Here is a 25532-nt window from a genome sequence, read left to right as displayed (position 1 = left end):
GAGACCTGTGAATAAGCTGAAAGTATACATAAAATATGATAAAATAATAAATATTTGTAAACATTTAACTGGATAACGACAGCTTCACAGTACTTATATAACCCTGCACAATTTCTAATATCATCACAGCTCCCTGAAAATTAACAGCTATCATTATAGTACAAATAAGCAGTTATCCAGACATCCCGACTCTCCCGGAAGTTCCGGGAGTTTCCCACATATTGACAGCGACTCCCTGATACCCGCAAATTGAATAAAATATCCCGGAAAGAAGAGCAAGTAAACAAGAGCATGCATGCGAGACAGTAGTGTGAGCATCGCGCACTTGAGAGACGCGCGCGTACGACGGAATGAGAGAGAGAGAGAAAGAGAGAGAACGTGCATATGTGTGGGTCCCTGCGTTTGTGCCTGTAGCCCGTGCTAGATAGACAGCATCCTGATTGGTTTACTTAGCAAAATAAGCCAATCAGATTTCAATGCGGGCGGGCTTTTATTTAACCTCTCGAGGACCGAAGTTATCGGTTAAGTGGAGCATCATGACAGAGCGAGAGTGCCCCAAAAAACGGAAATATAAAACGTATTTCACTTCAGACTACACAAAAGTGTATCCTTGTTTAATAAGGATGAAAATAATGACAGTGTTGCGTGCTGTACTGTTAGCAACAGTGATTTCAGCATTGCTCATGACGGTTTAAACGACTGTAAAATGCATGTTGAGGTGAGTTTAACAAGTGTCATTTCATGTGCTGTATTATTCAGGTCTACACTAGTTAGACACTTGGTTAGTTGCCAATGCTGTCAGACTCCTTGAAGACTTTTGTAAAATAGCAATGGAATATAATTAAGGAATTTGCATAAATGGTAAAATAATCTACTTATATTATTGTCAAAATAATACATAATATTGACCTTTGTAATTTAGTGCGCTGACTAGAGGAAATTAATGAAGAAATTAAACTGAAATCAAGTTTGTTGAAGTTACATCTCACTCCTTGTCGGGCGGTTGGGGGCACCTCCCTGAATTGAGTTTTTGCAGGTTGGGATGTCTGAAATATTCTACTGTACCTTAAGGAAGGGAGGAGGTCCTGGCTGTGAAAGTTGGGGGGCGGCGGCAGACGATCTCAGAGGCAAGCTGCTGTCCACCCAAAAAAGCAGGCCCCTCATGTAAGCTCACATCCAACCAAATGTTCCAACCCCAGAGGCAAGCTGCTTTCAACTCAATCCCCTGACCCCAGAGGTAAGCTCGCTCCCACCCAAACACCCTGATCACAGAAGTAAGCTGACATTCACCCAAACCCCCAGCCCCCTGAAGGAAGCAGCCATCTACCTAAACGACCTACCCCCAGAGGTAAGTTGACATCCATCCAACTGCCTTGATCCTAGGCGAAAGCTGCCCCGGTACGTCTAGGTGGTGACACTCCATCCTACAGGGTTGACGTGATGCACTTTCCTGAAGCACACAGAGGACACTTCGGGTTTTAGGTAAGTGTGCTTTGATTTTCTGTGTGTGTGTTTTATTTGGTATGGATTTTATTTAATGGCACGTAAAGATTTTACTGAGCACTGTTTTGGTTGATCACTGTAGCACTTATTCATCAATATTAACATTATTAACATTTATTAGCATTTTATTTGATCTGTTGTGCTGTTTATTGTGCGATTAACCTATTTCATTCCCAAGCTTACTGATTGTATGTGTTTTGGGAAGGTGTATGATGCCGTTTTAGCCCGACCCTTGTGCAGAGCTTGGAAGTCTGCGGATGTGTTCCTTTTTAACCCTCTGGAGTCTAGGGGTAGGGGACACACTTTCACTAACTGGGCCATGCTCACATTCAATATCATAAACTTAATTCCTGGCAAATAAATTATTTCTTATATACTGTAGCCTATTTGGTTTGGCAACAAACTCATCTTAATCTTAGTGTACTTTGTAAATATGTCAGATTTATGTGAAGTTTGTAATTTGACATTCAAAGTATAGACATTGCAAAATGCAGTTTGGAACACTTGCAGAAACATTATAAAAGTACATAGTATCCCAGATAGCATGCGGATGTGGGCCACTTCGGGCAAATGTGTGGCACTGCTGGCCCGGTTCCGGCACCGGCAAACGGATGTATCGTAAAAGTGGCCCACTTGTGATTAGACAAATGTGGCCCAAATGTCACAAAACAGAGATGGACCACATGTTAAATACTTTATTAAAAAATTGTTATATGGCTTGCGGCTCACTGGTAAAAGGTATACACTGTAAAAAAAAAAAAAATCAGTCAAAAAACGGAAAATGTACTGGCAGAAAATTACTGGCACATTTTCCGTTTACGGACTCTTCCTTCAAGTCTCAAGGAAAATATTGAAAATTCACAGTTTTCCACAGGTTGTTGTTCCAAGGAATTAAATAATAGTTTATTTTCATTTTTAATTTTTCATTCTGCCAATTCAGATTTGTTTGTTTAATAAATGATGTTGTTCGCAAAACTACAAAAAGTAATTTGAGAATATAGTAATTCACTACATTCATTATTTTTCATGACTCAAGGGCCCATAAACATGCATTTATACAACTGAAGCTGGATTCATTTGCAAGACCCTTAACCCCAAATTGAAAATGGAAGTTATTCTGGATACAAGTGTCTGCTAAATGCTGTAAATGTAAAGGGTGTGTCCACCTCAAAACGACAGTACCCACTACCCACCCAGCACCAGACATCCACGGGTGTTGTTTTGTTTTTTTTTTTGTTTTTTGTTTTTTTCCTCAAATTCAAAATCCTTTAAGACATTGGACTTTTGTTGTTTCTAAACACATTTGAAGCCTGATCAGGGACTGTATACAGTTCCTGTTGAAAAGTAGCTCTTACGAGGTTAACATCTGTGAGGTTCAGAAACTGGTAATGGGCCATAATATGGCCAGATCTCAGACAGAGCCTGGCCACTCGTGGCTAACATAAGGCCCTGCTCTGGCCCAGATGTTAACCTGATGCGGCAACCGAGAGCGGTCCGCTCAATCGCCGTCATTCCATGCGGTATGTGGGCCAGATGATTATGCGTGATGTGGGCCACATCCGGGCCAGAAAGATTTTGCTATCTGGGAAGCAATGCTGGCAGTTTGTCTTGATCCCAGATATCTGATCACCAAAGTCTTGGCTACATGAAGATGACTAAATGGTGTAGTTGCAATATTCATTTGGATAAATGAATAAGAAAAATCTAACTCATGTAACTATTTCTGGCTCCTTTCATTGAATATGTAGCAACTTTCATGTGTATGAATGAGCCATTGTCACTTGGCCACGTCCCTACCCCCCTTTTATGGCGCTGAAGGGGATGTATCTGGATCGCGTTCCACCGTTGCGTTGTTCATCAAATTACCATGCGAATGCGATCTGAATACGCGCTAATGCGGCTATTTAGAATGTGAATAGCGATCTTCGGGTGGCAGTGGTACTACACACCCCCGATGCAGGTAAAACAAAGTAAGGTGACATGGTTTACTCTTTTGCCGATTTAACCTAATTTTTAAAAGTTTAATACTTCCGACAATGGACGTTTTGAAAAGAAGGCAGATTACGAATTTAGTCAGCGTTTTTTTCATGTTTCTATAATAAGATTTCAGCGAGTTATGAACTGAAATACACAAGAAAGATCGCGGCATTGCCGACGATGCCGTCGACTCCAGAGGGTTAAAGGTCTTAACTTTTTAATAGCATGCATAGAAGGTGACATTTTAATTGTTTTATTGACCATATAGTTTTAATTAGGTTTAAATGGTGTATAATTGTATTTGCTGGTCTTATTGCCCTTTTCCTGTTTTATGGGTAATAGTTCTGCAGGTAGTTCTATTTGTTTAATATTATCTTTGAAAGTCTTATTGTACTGTGTTGGCATGATTTGCATAGTGTGGGAATGTTTCAGCTTTATAGATTGTGATTATGTGTTAATGTAAGTAGTACAAGCATAATATTTATTATTCATGTATTTGAGCTGATTTACATTTTGTTTTGGTATGAAAAGGTCATTTTGATACGTCCCCCATGGAGGGGACCACATATTAAACAGATTTTTGGAACAGGGAGCCGGAAGTGGGGCTTGCCCCGTCCGCTCCAGGCATCGACCCGGTATTGCAGTGCTTCCGGGAACGGTGCACCTCTACTGCCCCCTGTTGTTGAAAGGCAGAACTGACTGACTGAATGGGTGACTAATAGACTGAGTGCCTCTGGATGGCCAACTAATTAACCGCATGTGGTGTGAGGGAGGGGCCCTGTCCGTGCGCGGCCCCCATTTCCCGCCTTTTTTCTTTTTTTTTAAAGTAAGGTGACACGCTGTCGTTTGTGCGGTGGGCAGCTGTGCTGAGGTAAGGCATGACTTCATCTTTGCCTTTTGAATTTTCCCTCATGTTTGTTTAAATGATTGCTGTTTCTTGAGAGGACAGGAGGACAGGGAGGATGCCGGTGGCTGCGACGCCCCTGGGCATTCTACTCTGCGCGGGGGCGTCACGGAGGCCCGGCTAACGGCGACCCGCTAAGCGGCGGCCCCATATCGACTCGGGTCTCTCTTCGGTCTTCAGGACCGGTATACGTTTCTTCTCCTTTCCGGATTGGAAAAAACAAAAGGCAAAAGTGGAATAGTTGACGAAATGGCGTCGGATGGCGTAGCTTCTAGCGGTGGGGCGTAAAGACCTTGCATTCCAGAGCATCCCCGCGCATATGAGAGTCTGCTCCGTACATCTCCGTTCAGGTAAATCAGGTGTGAAGGTACCCAGGTGTGAAGAAGGCCATTGAAAAGGTGAGGGCTGTATGATGCGCGAATGTGGCTTTTCAAACCCGCAGTAGAATTTGAACAGGTTTTTGTCACCACTCCTGTAGGCTTCATCTTTTGTTTTATGAAGCTGCCTGAGTTCAGTTGTAAACCATGGTTCGTCATTATTATAGCTGACAACAGACTTTTTGGGAATGCGAGAGTCCTCGCAGAAGCTTATGTGCCATGTTACGGTGTCCGTGTATTCATCCACGCTGTTAGTAGCAGTTTTGAAAACATTCCAGTCTGTCGAGTCAAAGCATGATTTTAATTGCTCTACAGCTCCACATGTCCAGTGTTTCACTCTAGTAACGACAGGTTTAGCAGTTTTCAGATTTTGTCTGTATGCTGGAATTAGATAAATTGTTGCATGGTCAGAGTTTGCTAGTGCAGCACCAGTCATTTTCTGTCATTAAAATGTGACGTCTTTTCAGTCACCTATTTATTTGTTTTGGCTTTTTCTTATTATTATCTATGCGTTCATTGTAATTGATTAATAAAATTATTTATTTTCATTATTATTTCTTTTTCACTTATCTTTGAAATGTGATTTTGAAGTTTTAATGTGATTGTATCCTTGTCTTTGTAAAGCACTTTGAATTGCCTTGTGCCTGAAATGTGCTATATAAATAAACATGCCTAAAATCATTGATGATGACAATGTACCCAGCCGGCTGTGAACTGTTCGTGCGCTTCAAGAGATTTGTAGTTTTTAAACTCTTTAAAAGTGTACGCACTAATGACAGACACTAGGTGGTTGACAGTGTCCCCATAAGAAAGCCAAGGTAGCGCATCGGGATCCCTTGTCCATGTGTTTGCTGGCATTTCATAAGGGTCGACGAGGACACCATAGACAGTGGCGTACTCTCACCGTTCTTCGCTTTCTCCATCTTTGCATTTCTTGCAGTGTGAAGATCTGCGAGCTGTTTAATTTTAGTGACCGCTCATTTTCAGGATTATGTAGTATATGTTTAACATTAGTTCAAAGTGTGGAAGGGAAATTTAAAGTGATGGTAGGCCAGGGTTAGGAGGCATTGTGGGATTGTTCTTGTGTCTCAGGTTTTGTTGTTTTGGGGATGGTGCCGTGTGTCCTTGCCTCGCAGCCACCTGCACGGAACCAGCTTTGCAGGCCACAGACCTTGGAGAACTGGGCTGAAGGGAACATCGCCGGGGGGAGAAAGGGGACCTGCAGGAAGCCTTGAAATGTAGCTGCTATACTATGCTAGACGCAGTTTGTTGTATGGTAGCATTTGAACACACAAGCAAGTTATGTATCCATAAGGGTTGTATATGTTTACGCTGAAGTCTTTATTTAGGTAATATAGGGTTGGGGTTTCCCTTACTGATAGCGTTGTGAGCCATGCCAGCCATGGACACCGAAGGGGGGGTTGCACCTTTTTGCTGGGTTGGGAGTGGAATTTCCCTAATGTTTAGGGTTTTTGCCCTCCTTCCTAGGCTGGATAGACAGGCTTATGTGTGGGACTCATAAGAGGCCTAGGCCTAACGAGGATTGGAAGCTCAACATCCTTGAAGTAGACCAATAGTGGCGTATTATGTTTGTTGTATGGTCGAAACCTGGTTTGCAGATGTTTGGTAACCAATCAGGACTTAGAAGTCCATATAGGGGAATTCGTCTTATAGTATATTAACCTGCTGATTTCTGGGTGCGGGGTGCATTGCGCATTGTACCCGAGTGTGGCTGGAACACTATGCTGGATTGCTGAATAAAGAAGAAAACTTTGCTCATTATGTTAAGATGGAAGCAGAATTGGGAGTTACGTCAGTCTGCAGCAGCGCTGGATCGTTTTACGGCACACTGCTTGCCTGGTCGCAGCCTCCAAAGAGCAAGAGTTCCAGAAGTTCACCTGCGCTCCAGAGACATTTCATAGTTATTATCTTATGTGCCCCTCTCGTTTGGTAGTTCATTTTCTGTCCGTGATTACGGGTGTGCGTGTATGATGTTCAGTAAGTAATGTTTTCTATACTTTTAATGTAGTTGATTTCTTTCTGTATGCGCAGTATCGGTGTAGTGTTACTAGATTGCGTATATGGCAGCTTGTTGGATTTACATGCCCTGTTATCGTTGATGTAGCAATTTGTCGTGGGTCAGCATTTGTATGTGGTAATTATAATTTGTTATTGCTATTAATCAAGTTAAAGGAGCACCTCCAACTTATTTTACTGGTATTCCTTCAGTGCCATCTTGTGGACATACTTGAAACTACCATAATTCGCTTACCTTTTCCAGAATGTTCAGTCGTTATTCCCTTTATTGGTTTATTTCAGAACCACGCCCACATATTGGATTAGATGGTGCCTATTGTTAGTTGCTGGGCTGTAACCACAGAATTGCGAGTAAAAACCTTAAACCCACCTTGGCTGTGATCCCAGTGCTCTGACCGGCACTCTTCTGAGAACACTACCTCATCCGGAACCACGATTTCATTAGTCCACCTAATCCTCCCCCACACATTACATGCGAGGTCTGGAGTTTGATTCAAGTGTGACAGAGTGAGAGTGATTATAGAGGATTATAGAGTCATAGTTGTTTGGGTTAATTCTGACTACCACAAAAGTTTACAAGCCCTATTTTGGCAAGAGCTAATCATAAGAGCTAATCCTAATCATTTTCATCTTTGCCGTTTAAATCACTCATGAATAGATGTCTTTGTGAGAAATTGGTTTGTTTTAAGCATTTTAAATGTAAATAAATACTGTAATACTCATTGCAGAAATACATCTTTTCCAATATTGTGCAGCCTAATAATGAAGTACTTACTACGAGATATCTAACAACATACGATGCAACATTCAACAGGGGGTAGTGAAGTGATATGTGGCAGATCAAAGTGCCAATTCGATGTGGGGCAGTGATTAGCATGTGGAGAATGCTGCAGCAGTATTACAAAATCAGCAACTCTTTTAAAAATAGTGATATACAGTAAATATATTATTTATTAATAAGTATATAGAATCAGTACACAAAGTATAAGTATATAAAGTTTAAGTATATAAAGTATATAAGAATAAAAATGTTATAAGTATAAAAAATTTAAGTAAAAAAAGTTTAAGGGCTCAGAGGCCTGCTGCTCCTACTCATCAGAGTGGATCTGATACTTGAACTTCTTCTTCAGAGCCTCTGCTAAGATGGCAGCAATGTCCTCTGAGGGCATGGGCGTCCCCTGCGTCAGTCCCCTCCTCGTCACTGGCGTCCCACCTGGCGACCTCAGCACTGGGCGCAGTTTAATGTGCGGCAGCTCCGCCAGAACATCCACCATGTTGGGGCCATTGGTGGGTCCTGCGCCACTTCCCTGACGATGACTCGTCTTCTGCTTCGGGCCCTGGATATTAGCAGGCGGAGGCGGTGGAGGAGGAGGAGGAGGAGGAGGAGGGGGCGGGAAACAGCTTGGAGCTGAAGTGGGGACTATAAGAGGAGTCCCAGTGGTCTCCGAACTGCTCCGGGGCATATTTGGGTCAGTCAGGGCACCAGCAAGCTGGGAGATCTCGGACCGTAAACGGTCCACCTCGTCTTCGAGGGCTGCAATCTTCTCCCAAACTGCCGCCCACTGATCCCCGTGTCCACTGGGGAGGTGGATGCCACTCCCGACCTTTGCAGGGGCGTTGCCATTTATAGCAACCCCCGTTGCAACACTTGAGGATGTCTTCACAAAGCCCTGGGAAAGAAAATAATCTCCAGTTGCAAAAAACTTGTTACATTGCGCAGTTCAACGCAGAGGGGGCGACTCTGTGAAACAAGCGATCTTCCTTGGTCGAGAAAATACTGAATTCGGAACGGAATCAAATCCAAAAAAAACAGCCTGCACACAAAGTACAGAGAGTTAGATGTCTTACTTAAACATCACACAAAATTCTATTTTTTTCCATCATCCATTAACATACAGCGCAATCTCAGATCCACATTAGGCCATACTATACAGATTTCCTTAATAACATTAATATACACATACATGTATATATTTATATATGCACATTATAAACATTTAAACCTGCAATGGTACTAACAGGGTGGCTAAACTGAATAACACCATATCACAGTCAACGTATTCCGATCAGGGTGAGGGTAAAATGCGGATTCCGCCGGATTCCGCCGAACGTAAACAAAAGGAGGAGCTCAGCATTGCGGTGCAACTGCGCAGTCAGTACAATACGGATGTCCAAAATCGTATTGTTCTTAATGTTAACATTAATTTCATTGTTAATTTGTTAAACATGTGAAAATGTTCTATATGTTATCTGTTGAGCGTTCTCTGGTCGAGGATAATCTGCATTTTTTCCCTCTCTTTTCCCGTCAGACAGATATGTGGATGTCCATGGCTACCAACGTCACTGTTCATGGATGCCTGTTCCTGACGAATAAAATAAATCATAATAAATCGTTAAATAAATATGTCTTTCACCAAACATGTCAGTATTTTATTGTAATTCTGTATTTCTGTAGATCTCACATCCAAGCACTATTGAACTGTTTTGGTGTTATCTGATTAAATTTTCTCATATAAGTACAGCTATACTGTACAGCTTGAAAGCACTCCTGTGAAATATCTACCTAGAAACGTGGTTGCCACTCTACAAGCCATTTTATGAGAATTAATACACGAAATAAATAAAAGAAAAGGGATATTGCAAATCATCTCTTATATTGAAACATGGAAGTGGCACATAGAAATCCTGCGCTGGGACATGTGATATATTGCCGGAAAGCTCGCAATGTGTACTATACGGAAATGCATGAAAGTTCCCAGCGCAGGATTTCTAAATGTGCATTTCGCCCTGTACACTGTAACCATGTAGACACCACCATCCATAATCTTAAACTAAAAGTCCACGGAAGTGGCACATAGAAATCCTGCGATGGGACATGTGATATATTGCCGGAAAGCTCGCAATTTGTACTATACGAAAATGCATGGAACTTCCCGGACAGGATTTCTAAATGTGCGCTTCGCCCTGTACACTGTAACCATGTGGACACCGCCATCTATAATCTTAAACTAAAAGTCCACGGAAGTGGCACATAGAAATCCTGCGCTGGGAACTTTCATGCATTTCCGTATAGTAGAAATTGCGAGCTTTCCGGCAACATATCACATGTCCCAGCGCAGGATTTCTAAATGTGCATTTCGCCCTGTACACTGTAACCATGTGGAAGCTGCTATCTATAATCTTAAACTAAAAGTCCACGGAAGTGGCACATAGAAATCCTGCGCTGGGACATGTGATATATTGCCGGAAAGCTCGCAATTTGTAATATACGAAAGTGCATGGAAGTTCCCAGCGCAGGATTTCTAAATGTGCATTTCGCCCTGTACACTGTAACCATGTGGAAGCTGCTATCTATAATCTTAAACTAAAAGTCCACGGAAGTGGCACATAGAAATCCTGCGCTGGGACATGTGATATATTGCGGGAAAGCTCGCAATTTGTACTATACGAAAGTGCATGGAAGTTCCCAGCGCAGGATTTCTAAATGTGCATTTCGCCCTGTACACTGTAACCATGTGGAAGCTGCTATCCATAATCTTAAACTAAAAGTCCACGGAAGTGGCACGTAGAAATCCTGCGCTGGGACATGTGATATATTGCGGGAAAGCTCGCAATTTGTACTATACGAAAGTGCATGGAAGTTCCCAGCGCAGGATTTCTAAATGTGCATTTCGCCCTGTACACTGTAACCATGTGGAAGCTGCTATCTATAATCTTAAACTAAAAGTCCACGGAAGTGGCACGTAGAAATCCTGCCCTGGGACATGTGATATACTGCCAGGAAGGTCGGAATTTGTACTTTACGAAAATTCAAGATTGAAGATTCAAGATTCAAAAGGTTTATTCGTCACGTACACAGTTGTACACATACAACATGTAGTGGAATGTAACCCTGGTCACTCTGAGCAGCTGTGCATGATAAGAGAGTAACAAAATATAGAAAAAATAAGAAAAATAATAAAATAAAAAATATATGAAATGTTCAGCTGTACATAATCTATAAGTGATAGGTAAGAGGTATATAAGTGCAATATGGAAGAGGCCTGAGGTATGTGCCAATGATTTGGACAGGGTGAAGCAGTAGCTTACCTAGAGGAATTGAGTATTGTCCTGATTTAGGAGCATTATGACCTGGGGGAAAAAGCTCTTCCTTAACCTTTCCGTTCTGTGGTGCGTTTCCCAAAACCATAGTTCGAAGGAACGTTCGCAAACACTGTCCTTAAGTTGCGTATTTCAAACAACTCACGAGCTGTAGTTAGAAGCTTAGTCCCGGGTAAATACGTCAGCGATAGTGGAAAATGCATTCTAAGAAGGGTATACAGTCACCGTGTAAGTAAAAAATTGTATAATCTTTCATAACTAATAGGGAATAATTTAGCTCTACGATCACATATAATGTGAAGTTGTCTGAAAATGTTTGAAACGTAATTGTTGTGTGGGTCTCTGGTCATAAGTACGGTAACTGTCGATAGTGAGCAATAGGGACACCTTGCTGGGTGATGCGGGAAGAATCCTCTGTGTGACCCATCTGTACGTTGACGTCAAACTTCAACTCACCAGTGGCACTTGCACTCTCATCTAGCACATATTGTATGTTCTAGTCACTCTTTGGCTTCTTCTCATGTTTAGAAACATGTGTGAACAGTTTTGAGTCATTGTGTTTAAATGATGACTACTGTATGGTGGCTGTGCTGAACTTCTGCAGCCTGTGTTTTCTATTTTGCATCAAAGTTCACCACAGTGCAAAATGTGTTTTGATGAATGGGAATGTGTTTAGAGTTTTGCTCAAATCTGCAAATTGTGTTTAAAGTTTCACCAAAAGAGTGATTGATTCAATAAATGAGTTTTGGCAATTGGAAGTTTTGTTCCAAGAATCAGGTTTAGTCTTTTAGCAATTCAGAAAAACTGTAACAGAAACATAAGGCAAGGTAAACTTTAACTTACCAAAGCTCTTTGGGGCAGTCAAACCAGATGTGTCCAGTTTATACAGATACTGCACAGTTAGGGGAAAAAAGGCTGTTATGGGCAGGGTTAATCAATTGTACAGTTGTGCTTAAAATGGGGTATAAAATCCTTCAAATACTACAAAAGTTATGTAAGACAACTTTTGTTTTTGTCTTGTAAACAAGTACACCTACTCTTACAGTTTTAGACTTAACAGGTTTTAAAGAATTTTGTATTATATTATATTATATTATATTATATTATATTATATTATATTATATTACATTAACATGACTATAGCGAATGTCTGTCAGCCCCTTTTGACAGAAGGGCCTTTTAGCTATGTTTTCACAGACTCTGAGCCTGAAAAATCAGGGGTAGAACTAATTTGAGATAATGCAAAAAACAATGTGAGAGGAATGGATGTGTGGTTGCAATGACAGATAACATCACACGGTATGTGTAAAAGTCATTTGAAGACTGAATTGTGTTACAGTGAAAAAAACCCACAACAGCACAATAAAGGGCAAGTGACTCAGGCAAAGTCAGTCAGAAGGGTGTGTGAACATGCTTGGCAACCTGGATGATAAGTATAATGATGAATGCCTGCTCACCAGTAAGTTCATGCTTATTTCCTTACAGTATCTCTTGAGGAGGCCTGCCAATGGTGTGGACAGTTTCAAAATAAAGATGGTGACTGGGTGAGGAAATTAATGTAGTCATTTGATAGATGGGAAAATATGGCTACTTGTCCTATACTGTATGTTGTTAATCCCACTGTAGATACTCTGTGATGGATGCCAGAGGTGGCAACACCATGTCTGTACTGGCATGACCAAGAGCCAATTCAAACACATAACAAATGTTAAATGGTATTGCACAGCTTGTGAAGAGAAGTGTTCGCTATATAACGCAGCCACACTACAGTGGTATGCAAAAGTCTGCAACCGCTTGTTAATTTAGCATTTTTTTTTTGACCTTTTATTTTTAACCCCTTCGTTGAGCCAATGCATTTATTTGAAAACAGTGTTACAGGGGACACAGTTGGCTATTAAAATCAAGTTTTTATTCTAGCTTGGCTTTACTTTTCTGAGTTTGTTAAAGTTCCCATGTCAATCGCCTTTTTGAGTAATTTGCGTAATGTACTTCTCTCGCCAAAGGTGCAAAATAAATGAGTAATACTATATAGTAGAACAGACATGCGTCAAGTTTTCTTCATGTTCCTGTAGGTGGCCTTGAAAAAGGACATTTTGTGTCTCAGTGATGGCTTAGTATCTGGTGGGTCACACTTTGTTCTCCATCACCTGCCTGCACCATGTTGGCTTTGAGTGAACCAGTTTGATGAGGTGATCATGGCTGATAACATGGTTCCAGGCTGCAATGAGTGACTCAATCAACTCATGTTTTGATTTTGGATGTCTCTTGGATATCTCCAAAGCCACCTTGTGCCACAAGTTTTCAATGAGATTCAGATCGGGGGATTTGGCAAGCCACTCAATTGATCGATGTTGTTCTGACGCTTCCAGTTGATCACCTGTTTGGAGCAATGGCACGGTGCATTGTCATCTTGGAACAGGAACCAGCTTGTAAACAGCTTCTGCACTGACGGCACCATACACTTTTGCAGTACTGTGATGTACTTGGTCCCACTGACCATGCCGTCAACGATGTGCAGACGTCCGACGCCACTGGCAGCCATGCAGCCCCAGACCATGACCTTCAAAGGATGCTTCACAGTGAGGTTGAGGCACTCAGGCTTGAACTCCTCTCCAGGAACCCTCCTCACATAGGTGTCTGCCTGGCTACCAAACAGGCAGAAAGTGCTTTCATTGCCGAAAAGCACCTTTTCCCACGTTTCACATGTCCAGCGTGACTTCTTCCGTGTCCAGTCAATCCGGTTGCACCTTTGGACATCAGTCATCAGTGGCTTGTTGCGTGCCTTGCAACCCCGCAGACAAAACTGTTGATGAGGTGACACTGACATGGCAGCTGTCTGACCACTCACGCAGTAGCTGAGGTGAGGTCAACTTGCGATTGCTCAATGGAATGCGTCAAAGTGCATGATCCTAGCATGATTTTGATGCATGTGGATGACCAGACCGAGGCGTGTCTGCCACCAAACTCACTTTCTTCTTTTGTAGAATCTTTACAACTGCTCTGTGACTGCAGCCGACTTTGTTAGTAATCTGGCAGCATGAAAATCCATGAAAATTTGTTGTTCCAAGGAATATTTCTTAAATAATAGTTTATTTTCATTTGTAATTCTTCATTCTACCAATGCATATTTATTTGTTTAATAAATGGTGTTGTTCACAAAACTACAAAAAGTAATGTGAGAACATAGTAATTCACTACATTCACTACTGTTCATGGCTTAAGGGCCATTTGTTAGACTGCACAACACAATTGTGAAAGAAGGTGAGAGCTCCCCTAGTGGCTATGGGAGTGTATTTCCATAGAGCTGATATTTTTTTTTTTTTTTTTTTTTTTATTTGTACAAACCATTATAAACAACATTATACAACCAATTACATAACATATGCCAGAAAAATAATTTCTTCTTAATCAAAAAATTGTGAATTTCTGAAAAAGTCCATAGGTCTTTATTGCTTTCTTGTCCATAGAGCTGATATTATGTGTGGCAACCTCATTGCTTTTTAGATCACAAGGTGGGATAGAAGGACAAATCAAATCAATTTGCTCATTTAATATTTAAATTTTTTTATTAGGCTTGATTTTTGGAAGCCCAAATTTAGAAACCCACCGCAACTGAAAATGGAATGCCACAGATATACAGTAAGTCTCTTCCATGTAGTAGTACCTATTTGTTGGCCCAGAGTGATAGCTTTTTGGTCAGGGATCTGTGTCAGCAATTGGAGTTATTGCTGGTTTAAATTATGTGAATGCCATGACAAGTCCTACTCTATTAGGTACTTAAGCAGATGCTCTATTTTGGGTGTGATGTTAATTTTCATCTAGCCTGGTAAGGAGGTTTAATGTACAGGGAAATTGGGTGGTTAGTGGCTAAATTATCACTCCAGCTGCTAGAAATAAACTGTGCATAGTTATTGTGCCTGAGATGGCTTGTTATGAGACTGCAGTAGGAAAACAAGCATTGAGAAAACACTTTTTTTTTTTCATTATTTCATGGACATATATCTTTCAAGATACCACCCAAGTACCCCCATTGGAACATAAACTAATAGATCCTACTAGGATCCATTGTTTGAAATGCAGTCACTACTTAAAGTCTCTGGGGTATTTATACTGTTGCCCTATTCAACACCATCATGGTGAAAGGTTAAAACAAAGGCAGTACCCTGTCATTCTATGCAAATATACATCAGAGCTATTGGTCTTCAGGAGAGTGGGCAGGTCCAGGAGCTGCAGAGTGAAACAAACTTTATAATCTGTGTCAATGAGCACTGCCTTGCCTGAAATGCTTACCTGGAAATTAACTTAAATGTGTATTACATATTATAGGAGAAATACTTAAAAATTAATTAGATTGGCTGGCTGGCTCTTGAAAGTAGGAACTGTAAATAAACTGACCTTAATGAGTATTATACAGGGTTCTTACACCTTTTCCAACTTCAAATTCCAGCACTTTTCAAGCACTTTCAAGGTGCATTTTTATGCTTTTCCAGCACCTAACAACCGCGGTAAATTACGTTTATATATGCTGTATGTACTTTTTCACATTTAAATCCATTGTGCTATTAAAAAAAAAACACAATATGACATTTCAACTTAAATTGTTGAATACTTTCGCGTGAATTACACGATCAATAACAAATTGGCAAGGAAGTGCCCTTTAGACTGTTATAGTGCATTCCATTTGCCCTAGGAACTCGGATTCCGAGTTTCGAAGCCGGAAGTGATGACATGCGCGCTCCCATTTCTCGGAGATCCGAGAAATATCTCGGATAACGCAGAGGATCCCGAGTTCAGAATCGAAGATGGCTGCGCCCTTTATCAGCAGAAGGGAAAGTTGTAGCTTTATCCTGTTTAAGCACTACTTCTCATTTGTGGCTCATTAAATCGGTCGCACACACTATATCGTCCAATTTATGTGTGGACGTGTTGCTACGGAGTTTTATACGTGAAGCACCGCGCGTAATGTGTTATCAAGTGATATTGGTAACAATGGCTACCAATTAACCGTTCTAGAATTGGATTTCATGATTAGTCGGATTATTTGTCGGATTTAAGGTAGTTCGGGCTAATTGTAAGTGAACGAAGATAAAGGCCATTTAAACTGAGGTACCTTAAATCCGACAAGTTGTCCGGCTAAGCAAAAAATCTTGCTTTTTCCATATGGATCCATGGTATTGCTACTATATCCGACTCGGTTTTCCCGAGTTTTTAGCGGATGTGACGTAATATCGGAATCCGAAAATCGGATCCCGAGGCAAATGGAATGCACGATTACACCACTACAGCCACAAGCGCGGACTCGAGCGGAGTTATTTTCGTTACGTGCAAAATGCATTTTTAGCTAAAAGGAAAACTACTCCGTAAGATAACGAATTATTATGAAAGCAATGCAATTTCAAATTCAAGCAGGTTCAAGCACATTGTCCAAAATCCAAGCACTTTTCTAACCTTGAAAACACTATATTAAAAATCAAGCATTTTCCAGGATTTCCAGCACCCGTACGAACCCTGATTATAGTCAGGTACATTGCAATTCATTCCACTTGAAAAGTTACAACTTAAGCTAGTTCAGTGTAAGTGTATAGCTCAGTAGTCTAAGTATGTGGGCTTGTAATCCAGAGGTTGCTGGTTCAAATCCAGCTTCAACTAGATAAGTGCATGTTTATGGGCCCTTGAACCATGAAAAGTAGTGAATTGCCATGTTCTCAAATTACTTTTTGTAGATTTCTGAACAACACCATTTATTAAACAAACAAATCCGCATTTGCAGAATGAAGAATTAAAAATGAAAATAAACTATTATTTAAGAAATATTCCTTGGAACAACAAATTTTCATGGATTTTCATGCTGTCAGATTACTAACAAAGTCGGCTGCAGTCACAGAGCACTTGTAAAGATTGTACATGAGAAGAAAGCGAGTTTGTTGGCAGAGACACCTCAGTCTGGTCATCCACATGCATCAAAATCATGCTAGGATCATGCACTTTGACGCATTCCATTGAGAAGTCACAAGTTAACCTCACCGTGTTATGTCAGTGTCACCTCATCAACAGTTTGTTGCCGGTTCCCGCAGTTTGGTCTGCAGGGTTGCAAGGCACGCAACAAGCCACTGATGACTGATGTCCAAAGGTGCAACCGGGTTGACTGGACACGGAAGAACTCACGCTGGACATGTGAAAGGTCCATGTGAAAAGGTGCTTTCCGGCAATGAAAGCACTTTCTGCCTGTTTGGTAGCCAGGCCGACACCTATGTGAGGAGGTTTCCTGGAGAGGAGTTCAAGCCTGAGTGCCTCAACCTCACTGTGAAGCATCCTTTGAAGGTCATGGTCTGGGGCTGCATAGCTGCCAGTGGTGTCGGACATCTGCACATCTTTGATGGAATGGTAAGTGGGACCAAGTACATCACAGTACTGCAAAAGTGTATGGTGCCGTCAGTGCAGAAACTGTTTAAAGGCCGGTTCCTGTTCCAAGATGACAATGCACCGTGCCATTGCTCCAAACAGGTAATCAACTGGAAGCGTCAGAACAACATCGATCAATTGAGTGGCTTGCCCAATCTCCCGATCTGAATCCGATTGAGAACTTGTGGCACAAGGTGGCTTTGGAGATATCCAAGAGACATCCAAAATCAAAACATGAGTTGATTGAGTCACTCATTGCAGCCTGGAATCATGTTATCAGCCATGATCACCTCATCAAACTGGTTCACTCAATGCCAACACGGTGCAGGCAGGTGATGAAGAACAAAGTGTGGCCCACCAGATACTGAGCCATCACTGAGACGCAAAAAGTCCTTTTTCAAGGCCACCTACACGAACATGAAGAAAGCTTGACACATGTCTGTTCTACTATATATGAAGTATACTCATTTATTTTGCACCTTTGGCCAGAGAAGTACATTACGCATATTACTCAATAAGACAGTTGACATGGGAGCTTTAACAAACAAACTCAGAAAAGTAAATCCAAGCTAGAATAAAAACTTGATTTTCATTACTGTGTCCCCTGTAACACTGTTTTCAAATAAATATATTGGCTCAACGAAGGAGTCAAAAGTAAAAGGTCAAAAGTTGGAAAAAATTCTAAATTAACAAGCGGTTGCAGACTTTTGCGTACTACTGTAGTGTGGCTGCATTTTTATAAAGAAGACTCCTCTTCACAAACTGTGCAATACCATTTAACATTTGTTATGTGTTTGAATTGGCTCTTGGTCATGCCAGTACAGACACGGTGTTGCCACCTCTGGCATCCATCACAGAGTATCTACAGTGGGATTAAAAACATACAGTATAGGACAAGTAGCCATATTTTCACATCTATCAAATGACTACAGTAATTTTCCTCACCCAGTCACCATCTTTATTTTGAAACTGTCCACACCATTGGCAGGCCTCCTCAAGAGATACTGTAAGGAAATAAGCATAAACTTACTGGTGAGCAGGCATTCATCATTATACTTATCACCCAGTTTGCCAATCATGTTCACACACCCTTCTGACTGACTTTGCCTGAGTCACTTGCCCTTTATTGTGCTGTTGTGTTTTTTTTCCACTGTAACACAATTCAGTCTTCAAATGACTTCACAAACACTGTTTTTTGCATTATCTGAAATTAGTTGTACTCTTGGCATAGCAATCTGACTTTTCCGGCTCAGATTCTATGAAAACATAGCTATAAGGCCATTCTGTCAAAAGGGGCTGACAGACATTCGCTATAGTCATGTTAATGTAATATAATATAATATAATATAATACAAAATTCTTTAAAACCTGTTAAGTCTAAAACTGTAAGAGTAGGTGTACTTGTTTACAAAACAAAAAACAAAAGTTCTCTTACATAACTTTTGTAGTATTTGAAGGATTTTATACTCCCATTTTAAGCACAACTGTACAATTGATTAACCCTGCCCATAACAGCATTTTACCCCTAACTGTGCAGTATCTGTACAAACTGGACACATCTGGTTTGACCGCCCCAAAGAGCTTTTGTAAGTTAAAGTTTACCTTGCCTTATGTTTCTGTTACAGTTTTTCTGAATTGCTAAAAGACTAAACCTGATTCTTGGAACAAAATTTCCAATTGCCAAAACTCATTTATTGAATCAATCACTCTTTTGGTGAAACTTTAAACACAATTTGCAGATTTGAGCAAAACTCTAAACACATTCCCATTAATCAAAACACATTTTGCACTGTGGTGAACTTTGATGCAAAATTGAAAACACAGGCTGCAGAAGTTCAGCACAGCCACCATACAGTAGTCATCATTTAAACACAATGACTCAAAACTGTTCAGACATGTTTCTAAACATGAGAAGAAGTCAAAGAGTGACTAGAACATACAATATGTGCTAGATGAGAGTGCAAGTGCCACTGGTGAGTTGAAGTTTGACGTCAACGTACAGATGGGTCACACAGAGGACTCTTCCTGCATCACCCAGCAAGGTGTCCCTATTGCTCACTACCGACAGTTACCGTACTTATGACCAGAGACCCACACAACAATTACGTTTCAAACTAAATTTTCAGACAACTTCACATTATATATGATCGTAGAGCTAAATTATTCCTTATTAGTTATGAAAGATTATTAAATTTCTTACTTACACGGTGACTATACCCTTATTAGACTGCATTTTCCACCATCGCTGATGTATTTACCCGGGACTAAGCTTCTAACTACAGCTCAAGAACTGTAGTTCGAACTACGCAACTTTACAACAGTGTTGCTCCACTATGGTCTTGGGAAATGCATCCCAGAACGGAAAGGTTAAAGAGGAGCTTTTTCCTCCAGGTCATAATGCTCCTAAATCAGGACAATACTCAATGCCACTAGGTGCTGCTTCACACTGTCCAAATCATTGGCACATACCTCAGGCCTCTTGCACATTGCACAGCAAAATACCTCTTACCTATAACTTATGTATAGATTATGTACAGCTGAACATTTCATATATTTTTTATCATATTATTTTTCTTATTTTTTTCTATATTTTGTTACTCTCTTATCATGCACAGCTGCTCAGAGTGACCAGGGTTACATTCCACTACATGTTGTGTGTGTACAACTGTGTACATGACGAATAAACCTTTTGAATCTTCAATCTTAAATTTTTGTAAAGTACAAATTCTGACCTTCCTGGCAATATATCACATGTTCTGGGGCCTCATTTCTACATGCCACTTCTGTGGACTTATAGATTATGCAGGGCAGCTTCCCTATTGTTACAGTGTATAGGACAAAATGGATAATTACAAATGCTGCCCTAAACTCTTTTAAATGTTTTCGTAAAATACAAATTTAGCCTTTTCCACTACTATATGCCAAGCCTGGGGGACTGATTTCTACATGCTACTTCCATGTTTAAATGTAACAGATCTGCTTTGCAATTTTCTTTTTCTTTCTTGCATTAATTCTGATACAATGACTTGTACAGTGCCAACCAATGTGACGTTTCTATAATTGTGTAGATATTTCACATGAGTGTTTGCAAGGTGTACAGTAGCCTTACTTATATGAGAAAATGAAACCAGACAACACGAAGATATAGTTCGATAGTGTTTCGATATGAGATCTACAAAAATACTTCAGAATACACTTTATTGGTGAAAGAAACATTTTTATTTATTGATTTATTACGATTTATTTTACTCATCCAGAACAGGCACCCACAAACTGTGACGTTCATGCTAGCTGGACGTCCAAATGCAAATTATACACGACTAGAGAACGCTCAACAAATTATATATTTTCAATTTTTTTTTTTCAAAAAAACCAACAATGAAATAGTTGTTAAACATTAACAACAATAAGGATTTCGGACAATCGTATTGTACTCTGTAATATGGATGACAAAATTGCACTGGCTGAACGCGCAGCTGCTGCGCCTTCCTGAGCTCCTCGAATACCCCAGTGTTTACATCCAGCGTATACTCCACCCCTGCCGCCGACGGCAGATCACGCTCCACGTAACGTCAGCTGCAGACACACCTCGAACGCACCCCGTGATTAGGTAACGTCCTATGGGTTTCTTTCTATGCCACGTGATCTGTCTACGCGGCGTGCGTCTTTTGCGACACGTCTGTTTATAAACACGGAATCCGCTGTTTGTAAACAGTCCGCATTTTACCCTCACCCTTCCGATCAATTAGCAAGTAGCCTTATAGGTAGCTTTAGCATTTTACATACAACTACAAAAAATGATACATTAGCAAAGAAAATAATCAACCACACAATCAACAAAGGTTCACATTCATATCCTGACTGTTTTTCCTTCACACTAATGATCCCTATATCTATATTTTCCTTAACATTTAACCAAACAGGTAAATTGACCTACCAGGATATCCAAAAGAGAGCAATTGCACCAAAATCTTTCTATCCACTAATTGCTGCAATTGTATGCTTCGGCCAAGAAAAATAAACAGTGCTCTAAACGTTGATATCTACACAAATATATATATATGTAGATATATACGTTTATTTCTCTAAGTTGCCGTTCACTCTTCTTTCCGCTCTCTTTACCCGCCTTCCTCCGTCTAGAAAAGCCCGCCGGAAAAAAAACTCCCACCCTACCTTTCGGCACTCAGGAACGTCTTAAAGAGACAGCTGCCCACTTTGGTATACACACACTTATTGTAAGGTTCATGTCTCCCTCTTTACAAATTACGCTCTATAATCGCTTCAAATCATTATGGCACTTTAGCTTTATAGACCTGGCTTCATATGGTTTTGTTATTATTATTTTTGGTATTTGTATTATTATTTTAAGAATGAAGCTAAATAATATAGCCGCCCACTAATATGTCATATATGGGTTAAAATGCAGAGGACACATTTCGTCGTTGTGTGATGTGCCAAGAATGGCACTTGATCACAAAGTACAAATACTTTTTTACTTGCCAACATTCATAAGCAACGTTATTTTTCAGTACAGTTGCGGTTTTTATAAATCTTGGTGATTAATATTCGCGGAGAGCGTGGGGTTTCCATTTTTCTATAACATTTATATTGTTAAAGGAAACACAGCTTAGCAAGCTGTTTAATTTTAATGACTGATTGTTTTCAGTATTAACTAGTATTTGTTTAACATTGGTTTAAAGTTGACTGCTGCTACTTTAGCAACAGCTCGGCATGCGCTCTCTGAGCTGATCCTAATCACTTTCATCCTTGATATTTCAGTCAGTCATGAATGGAGGTGTTTGTGAGAAACTTATTTATTTTTTTTTAAAAAAGATCCTTTATAAACACTCCAATACTTACTGCAGAAAATGATTTTACGCAATGTCCTGCAGTCCAGTTATGAAATACTAATCTAACAACATACAATGTGCTGCCCACAGAAACGCTGTCTGTGCGCAGCCTGCTGGCAAAAAGCGGAACTACAGTTACAGCAAATAAGGCAGAACGGAAACATCGGCGTCACTCCTTGAACTGATGATAGCTTATAAATAGTTCTCAGTGAACCAAATAGAATGAACCAAATTTCACTGGTCCCATGCAAACTGACACCCATCTGGAACAACCCTGACATCCTGTTAAATAAAAAAAGTGATAAACTTCCTGGCTTGGCATAATAAAGGAATCAAGCGCCTCGAACATATAATCCAAGACAATTGCATGATATCATTTGACAAAATTACAGAAACTTATAACATTGAGAAAAACAAATACTTTGAATATCTTCAACTTAAATCAATAATACATAATAGATGGTGCCGTAAGCAATTAGATCTGGAGCTTTCACCAAAAATAGCAAACTTTTTAATAACTCCAACTAAAAAACTACTGTCTAGGATTTACGTGCATCTAGCAGAATCTGATACAATGCTCTCACTCCCTACCCACAAATGGGAAAGGGATTTACTCATCAATCAAGACACTAACTTCTGTAGGCAAATTTGCTTGAATACCTTTCGAATGAATCAGAACTCCAACCTGCAGCTATTACAGTACAAAATTTTACACAGAACACACTACACAGGGCAGAGGATGTTCCAGATGGGTATCAGAGATACTGACATATGCCTAACTTGTAAGAAGGATGCACCAGATAATTACCTGCATGCTTTCTGGTATTGCACACCGGTCAACGAATTCTGGCAAAGGATTTGTGAAGACTCATCTACACACCTAGGGCATCCCATCCCACCCTCCCCCTCACTCTGCCTGCTTGGGGACCTCACTAACACTAATATGGACACGAATAAATCTTGCATGCTTCTCACAGTACTAACCGTTGCTAAGAAAACAATCCTTCTGAACTGGAAGTCAAAAGAGAATTTAAACATAAATCTGTTCAAAAATCTACTCTTGGATTATGTTTCCATGGAGAGGATGTCTGCCTGTAAGAAAAATCATTTGATCGATGAAGACAGTTGAAGACAGTTGGACTCCAATAATTAATTTTTTAATGTAATGTCGTCACGGGTGGTGGGGCCTTGCCGTCACCGTCCCGGGTTGGGGGCTGGGTTGTTGGGGTCCTCTGGTGTTTCTCTTGGCTGAGGGCGCGTGGTCAGTGTCTCTGGGTGGCCGCTGGCCTGGCCTGTTGGGGGCGGAGCGGGGGATGGGAGGTTCTGCCCCCCCGGGGTGGGTGGCGCGCTGGGGGGGGATCGGGGGGTGGGGCCTCTGGGTTCCGCCTGGGCCGTTGCACTGGGGTGCGTGGGTTTGGGGGCATGGGCTCTATCTGCTGGGGCCGCTGCTCCGGCTCCCTGGTGGGTGGTCGCCCGCATGCTGGGGGGCCTGGTCTGCCCGGGCCCGTTGCCTGGTGGGGGTGGGTCGTTGTCTGCCGTTGGCGATTCCGGTGCGGGGCCCTCGGACACTGTGGGGTGGTTTGGGGGGGGCGGTGGGGGGAGCCTCTGCCTCGCCTGGGGTGGCCGGGGGGCGGGGGTCACCCCGCCTGGCTGGACCGGCTCCCCGTTTGCCGGGGGGTCTGGGGTTGTCCCGTCCTTGGCTGCTAGCTGGGGTCTCATCGGGCGTGGTGGGGTGGGTCTCTCCCGGTCTGCGCCTGGGGGGGGGGCGGTTCCCTGCTGCCGGGCTGCTTGTGGCGCCCCTGAACACCTCGGTTGGCCGGGGACTAATTGGGGCCAGTCGGGGATCTGGCCCCGGTGCCGGGGGGGGCCCACTCCTGGCACACCCTTATTGCTCCCCTGGGCCCAACATCACATTTCACACAACACTAGGGCCTTGAGGGGCGGTGGGGAGGTGCGCCGAGACACTGCCCCTCAATTTTTACTTTTTACTTGTTAGACACCACATGACACTAGGGCTGAGGAGGTGGGTTGAGGCAGGTGGGGCTCTGCCGTCTGCCAGCGGTGGGGCCCTCATACCCGAACTGCACCCACTAATTTTAATGCATTGTAGACATAAACACACAACTCTCTCACACATGTACATGCACACTTCACACCAACATGGGTCGGGGAGGGGATGGGGGCTGAGGAGCCCCCCCTAACTCTCTGTCTCTGGCCCTGTGCGGGGGGGGTGGCCCGCCAGGTGGAAGACCCATCATGGGGGGGTTCGGGCGGCCCTGGCGGGTGTGGGCGGCCTCCTCTCTTGGGCTGCGGGCCGGGTGGTGCTTGGCTCTGCTGCGCCGTGGTGGGGCCCTGGCGGGTGGTCCGGGGAATCTTGGGACGCTCTGGGCCCTGCTAGGCGGATTGGGGGGTTCGGTTTGGGCTGGGTGGGGGGTCTGCCGCACCCCGGTCGCCGCGGGTCCGCTCCCGGGTGGGGGGGGGGGTACTCTTTGTATGGGCCCCCCTTGGATCGTCCTGCAGTGTTGGGTGGGCGGCGGCCCGTCCTGCCGGGGGACGGGCTGGGGGGGCTGGGGCCCCTCTGGTGTGTGGGGGGCCGTCTGCCGGGGGGGGGGGGGTTGGGTGGTCCTGGTTGGTGGGGCCCTTCGGCCCTGGACCCGCCTGCCTCGGTGGGGGGGTTGCGGGTGGGGCTGGGGGGCTCGCCGCCCGTCCTCCCTCTGCGGGCCTCCCTGTACGGTGCTTGGCGCCCCCTTAGTCCCTCGCGGGCTCCCTCTCGGGTTGGGCGGGTGGTTGTCTCTGGGATGCGTGGCTGTGGGCCCTTGTGTCGGGGGGGCCGTAGGGTGGCCTCGGTTGCCTGGTTCTCCTGCCTTCGCCTTGGGCCTGGGGGGGGGGGGGGGGGTGCTGCCGCCTCCCCTGACGGCATTAATGCATCCAATGACAAATCAGGTCACACCTGCACTTGCACATACATACAAGAATGGTTGAGCGATCAATATCATTATTATTATGACTTTTTAGGGTATGTTATAGATTTAGGAATTGAAATATACATATATAAGGGTACGATCACGTGTGTGTATGCTACATATACTGTATATAATGCCGATTTGTCACATTATTAATTATTATTATTACCACTGATGTTGTTATAATTTTTGTTGTTTGATGAGTGTTATGTTTCTTATGCTTGTTTGTATTCTGTATTCCCCTACACTTCATTTTTTTCCATCCCACCTACATTATTAGTGTTATTATTTCTGTATACCTTTTTTTTTTTTTCTCCCCCTCTCCCCATAGTGATTGATGTCTGTTGTTATTGTTACGCTTGTTGTTTCTGTATCCCCCCCTGTTTTTCTTTTTTTCTTTTTTCTCTTCCTTTTTCCA

The 25532-nt window shown here is 42.3% G+C and overlaps 1 long non-coding RNA gene and 1 pseudogene across 1 annotated transcript; both read left to right on the top strand.

Moving 5' to 3' along the window:
- Positions 1–520: 520 nt before the first annotated feature.
- On the top strand, positions 521–2253 carry LOC140582335 (uncharacterized). Its single transcript, XR_011985267.1, has 3 exons — positions 521–718; positions 1072–1237; positions 1384–2253. It is a non-coding gene; the product is annotated as an uncharacterized lncRNA (long non-coding RNA).
- A 1663-nt stretch (positions 2254–3916) lies between these two features.
- On the top strand, positions 3917–4149 carry LOC140582525 (U2 spliceosomal RNA; annotated as a pseudogene).
- Positions 4150–25532: the final 21383 nt, after the last annotated feature.

This window comes from Paramormyrops kingsleyae, chromosome 24 (assembly GCF_048594095.1).
Source record: "Paramormyrops kingsleyae isolate MSU_618 chromosome 24, PKINGS_0.4, whole genome shotgun sequence".
Classification (NCBI taxonomy): domain Eukaryota; kingdom Metazoa; phylum Chordata; class Actinopteri; order Osteoglossiformes; family Mormyridae; genus Paramormyrops; species Paramormyrops kingsleyae.
This window is presented reverse-complemented; position numbering and strand designations above follow the sequence as displayed.